Below are 5,832 nucleotides of genomic sequence, written 5' to 3' on the forward strand. Positions count from 1 at the left end.
GGATGCCATTATATCTATGATTGTTAAGGTTGAGTTTGACCAGGACCCGAATGCAGACAGGTAATAGCCAACTAGGTTTCAAAAGGGCTTATTGAAAACAAAAAGAAGCCCCGAGCGCTGCAGGGGGTAAGCACACTCGGCACGGGGGAAAAAATCCTCCTCATTCCTTTTCCAAAGGAGGGAGGCATGGTGACCTTGAGCAGAGAATGAAACACAATTACAAAGCTTAAATCTCAAAAAAGAGTAAGAACCTGAGTCCACCTTGATTAACAATTGGCCGCAGATGTGACTGTCACCAGCCACAGCTACAGGAAAGTGGCTACACCACGCCCCCTGGAGAAAGAACAGTGCAGAAACAAGGAAAACAACCACCAAAGCACACCAAGACAAACACCCAGGACCCTGACAATGGTAGAAAAACAAAATCCAAAGGGACTATAAACCACTTTGATGTTTCTCATCTGATTAACTCTATATTGCTCAAGATTTTAAGGTTTCGTGGTTTGCATTAGAGCTATGGAAGATGCAATTTCACCACATCCCAGACATTTAGAAGTGCAATTAAACACACTTAATAAAATTCATGGTACTGAAGCGTAGACAGGTTATCATATACAGTATATGTCGCCAATGGGCACTCAGACAATGTACAGTGATGCTACAATGGCAACTCACTCACCCTGGCAGTTGGCATGATTGGAGTTATTATTTGCATTTTTGTGAGCTTTATGTGTTATGATGGCTGTGTATAAATCTAATTAACATTATGCAGTTGTCCTAAATATAGATTTAGATTTCTGGTGCTTTCAGAGTCGTGTCATGTCTCAGTGAAGGAGCTCACGAGGAATCAGAGGTGAAGCAGACATCCATCCACTTCAGTTCCCACATTCAGAATGTGTTACAGATGTAAGGCTTTGATAAGTCTCCTCCAGCTTTATTTATTCATCTTTTCTCAGAAGCACACTGTGAAGAGCTGCAGTCTACTTCCAGGCCAAAGGGAGGGAGTCGTGTGTCACGTTTTATCACCAGTGTGACAGTGAAGACACTGAAGGCCCTTTAGATGAGCCTTTACTCATTTGTTTTGAAAGAAGAGTCAAAGAAGTCATGGGAAGGGAGGGAATGAACACTGGCTGGAGTGATACTGAACAGCCAGCTGATCCAGAGGATGCTGCACACTGTAAAATGTTTCTAACCTCCCACATTTGTTTGCTAAATGAAGCTCAAGTTATGCATTTAATCTTTTTAGACGGCAATAATTTCAATCATGTCCCTCACAGAAATGATATGAAGCAACATAATTTTGGGGACAGGAGAAATCAATAAAGTCCAGTCAAGAAACCAGCAAAAAACAAGCAAATCAAGACCTACGAGGAGTAGGCAATTTAGAAAGCTTGCTTTCAATGAAGAGTCAAATAAATGATTGTAAGAAAGGTAGAGAACAATCAATCTACTACCACATTTTAAAGATGTAATTTATAATAGCATGAGTAAATGATTACATTAGTGCTAATTTACTGTTTTATTTTTTACATTACAGTTGCAACACAACTAATCTTTGGTGAAAATAAAATGTTTTTTTTTACTTATAAGAATAGCAATGGGATTATTAAGTAAGCAAATGTACCTGGTGCCAACAAACTCATTTTCAAAGTAAATGGAAAATTGAAAAAAATATATAAAATTGAAATAAAGAAGCATTGACACGAGCCAGCTCACTACAGCTGTTACACCGCCAGCTGCGTATGCTTCAACCTTAAGGTCCTCTTTATTATTTAGCCAAGCAAAATGACTGCAAACATAGCATTAAAAGCCTGGGGAAAGAATCCTACAGTTTAAGGTATAAAATGCTTGAATGTGGCTACACCACATGATGGGGCAAACCCCTGCTCCCAGTTATGCTATGTTTGATCAAGCCTTTTTCTGATGGGGGAATATCATAGTTATAATGAGCATCTGCACATATGTGTACAGAGACTGAACATAATTGATATTTACTGATTATATGCAAAGGACAGATCAACCAGTGTCAATTAAAGATTACTTAAAACAACATGGGGGTTGTTCATGATTAACTAAATTAGACAGTGGTGAAATAGATAAATAGAAGACCAATCAGAAGCTATGGCAGTGAGAATTGCCAAGTAATTCTTAAACATGAACTAAATTAAATATACAGGATTGATGTGGGAGGGAAAATAATACAGTTAAGGTGATGGAGAAACCAGGTTTCATTATTTGTTGAACTCGGACTGAGATATGTTACAACAACAATACTATTTAGATCCAATAAAGTGGATTTACTCCACCTGAAAATGTATGCTGGTTTTGCTGGAACACGTGATTGGGATTAAAGGGACAGCACTAGAGTTAGATCATATTTATCAGACAGATACCAATTTGTGGGTGAGGGTGTCCAAACAACTCTTTTAGAAGCGCCCAGTTGATCCAAAATCCGTTCTGACAAGTATTGACAAGAGATCACATTACTCCTGTACTGGTGTCTCATCATTGGCTGCCCATTCTTCTTCCGACCTACAAGGTCCTCAGAGGCCTAGCTCTATCCTACCTGGAGGAGCTAGTGACACCTTATAATCCCAATAGACCGCTTTGCTCTCAGAATGCTGGTTTACTTGTGGTCCCCAGAGTCTCTAAAGGTAGAATGGGGGGCTGAGCATTGGGCTACCAGGTCTCCCTGCTGTGGAACCAGCTCCCTGTCCAGGTATGGGAGGCTGACTCCATCTCTACTTTCAAGATTAGACTTAAAACCTTCCTCTTTGAAAAAGCCAGGCCGAGGCTGCTGGGGGTCTGTGTCATGGCCTCTCCTCCCCTCTCTTTATCCATCTACAGGTATCGCTGCCTTTATAGCTGTATGCTGACTTGCTGACATCCAACCCCGCTGACCCACTCAACTCCTACACCAGCACTTTGTTATAGTTAATTTATTTCCATAATATCTGCCTATTCTTTCCTCTACCTTTCCTCCTCCTTCTTCTCCCTCACTACCCAGTTGGCCATCAGCAGGAGAGTCCCTCTACATGAGCCTGGTCCTGCTCAAAGCTTCTTCCTATTAAAAAGGGGAGTTTTTTCTTGCCACTGTTGCTTGTGGCAAGTGCCTTGAAACAATTTTGATTGTAACAGACACTATGTATAATTAAAGATTGATTGATCGATTGATGCATCAGTGTCTCATTGCAGACAAGATTAAGTTTATGCTGGTACATGTTGTAAAAGATCCCATCAGTCTTAGCTCACGGGTGAAATTCATGTAACTGCCACTTTTAATCATAGCAGGATTCTCCTGGTTAGGTAAAGGTTCAATGAAAACAGAAGAGAATGATTCAATGTTGACAGAAATAATAGTAGAGAACACAAGCTCTTTGATTCATGGATTCCTTTAAAATGGTTTTCTCTTGCTCCACATTTGCTCAATTAGAAATTAGTTGAACAAGACGAAGATAACAATAAGAGGGTGAAAAGAGAAGTGAGGGAGGAGAACAACTACACTGCCCGCGGCTCCATGAAGAAAAACATGCATGAGCACTTCAGTACACAGTTACTTCCCCTGCTGATCTTCCTTTTGCTTCTAATTTTACTTTCCCCCCACATTTTAAAAAAATGTAATCTTTCTCTGGCAACCGTTTTTGTGGCAGTGTGGGAATTCTGTTGCTAAGATTTTACTCTGATGTAGTTTGATTTGATCTCCGGTTGCTTTGACACTTGGTAGGCCTCGCCTTCTTTTTCCCTGCTCGGTGGCCATTTTGGACTTGGAGCGTTCTTGTCTGTACATCAGTGGTTCCTACCGCTTCCTTTTGTAGGGTATTAAACCTGCTGCCGTTCTCATTACTAATCTTCTGCTTAAAGGTTGGGCTTGCAGTTACTTCAGGATTCCAAGTAGCTTGTGGGTTCCTTAGGTATTTCTGGTAGTTCAGTCCCTTCAGCTGCAATAATCTAACCTCCATATCTTCATGGTAGGGCTGGAGTTGTGGATCTCTGTATGAGTGCCTCACTTACTCTTGGTGTACAGCTTGATGGCCTTGATAAAGTAGATTTTGCCGATGGTCATAGGACTTCAGAATTGATATCCCAAGTATCAAAAGGGCATTTGTTTAGAGTGTACTACCCTTGCACTATCCTTGCAGCATGGCTTTGTTGGCCTGTATAAAGTTGCTGTGGCTCTGAACAATGTGTTAATGTAAAACACCTCCAAGCGCTTCAGTATCCACATGTCCTGCATATATGTCCATCTGCTTTCTTATAGTCAAACCGTCTTTGTAAACAAGTTGTTATTGCTTGACCGCCTTGGCATTACTACCACTTCATTCCTTTTTCATCATTTTTGCTACTTTGATGTCTGACAGGAGATTCCATGTTGTGCAGAAGCACGCTTTTTGGCTAATATTCAGAGGACGGTGTTTGCTTAAGTGAGTCCCTCATGATCAGGAGTGTGAGTCCTTGTTGTTAAGCATTCAACATCAGTCTCATCCATTACCAGCTGGTTCTCCTGTGCTGTTCGGTGTGTATGAAGTTTCCTCAGCTAGGACGACTGATGCCCGTCCAGCTCTTCATCAAGGTCCTCTGTCTTGGATATCTGAGAGTTTGAGAAATACTGGCTCTTCTGAGACAGCCAGTGTGGAGGATTAACCACTGATCACTGTTCAACGTGATGTTTTCCTTCAAAATAAACCAAGAGGAGAGGGAGATATGGACTGCGTGTGTTTTCTGTCCTTCCTCCTTGCCCTATCTCCCTTCCTCCAGTGTCTGGCTAGTCATCACAAGAAGGCTGCAAAAAAGGGTCCCCAGCCCAAAATGAACCTTTTTTGCTCAAGATTTCCTGTTTCTTCCTTCTTTAAGTATAAATAATGTCAGTTTGTAATAAATAACCATGTGGCAAACCATATGGAATAAAGCAAGTGCCTTCATATTATGGAGGAAGACTTCTAAAAGATTAGATAGAGTGATGGATCCTGACTGATTGGCCACAAGAGTTTCTGCTGATGCTTCAGTTTTTGATGATGTTCAGTCAGATGCAAAAGTTAAAAAACAACAGAAGAGAAGAAGAACTAAAGGAATTCATTCATTTTTTTTTAAAGGATCTCTGGATTTGTATTTTATGTATTTGAAATCCGATTTATCTCCTCTGATGTAGATTAGTGTTTTGTTGTTATATTGGAATTATTGCCAATTATTGTTTTATTCTCTGCACCTATGGCTATGAAATTCACCTTTGTAGTTGATTAACTGAAAATGATTTATAGATGCTATGTTTTGACTGGCTATTTGGTATGAGCAGGTTTTGGCATTTTGGATAAAATGTATGTTATGCCTGATGTTATGAAAAATGGTATATTTCACATGTTCTCCCTCTTCTCTCCCTTGGTGCCCTCCTGCATCACTCTATCCTTTTTCAAAACCCTACTGGGGCTGATGTTTCATTTATTTGCTCAGTGATTCGGCTGCATTTGTTTGACAAACTGAATATCAAAGGAGTGTTCTTTACCCAGCATGCACTGCTGCCTGTTGTCCGTGGCTGCAGTGGCATGACCATGAACCACATAATTCTCCCCTTAATCTTTCATCATTTGGTGGCTTTTCCCTCAAACTACTGTCATTAGATGAACATTCTGAACAGCACAGTTGCTCAGGTATGGTTAATTTTTGTAGATGGGGCTATTTTTTGGTTTGTATTTTGGATGGAGAAAGTAGGAAACTGTGGATGTTTTTAACATGAATATGAGAAAATATGCATGTACCTTAGTTCATTATTCATGTGACAGGGTTATGTATGGCATTCACATGTTTTCTATTTGCAGAGCCAGGTCTACACTAATTCTA

The sequence above is a fragment of the Takifugu rubripes genome, chromosome 11 (genome assembly GCF_901000725.2).
Source record: "Takifugu rubripes chromosome 11, fTakRub1.2, whole genome shotgun sequence".
Taxonomy (NCBI): domain Eukaryota; kingdom Metazoa; phylum Chordata; class Actinopteri; order Tetraodontiformes; family Tetraodontidae; genus Takifugu; species Takifugu rubripes.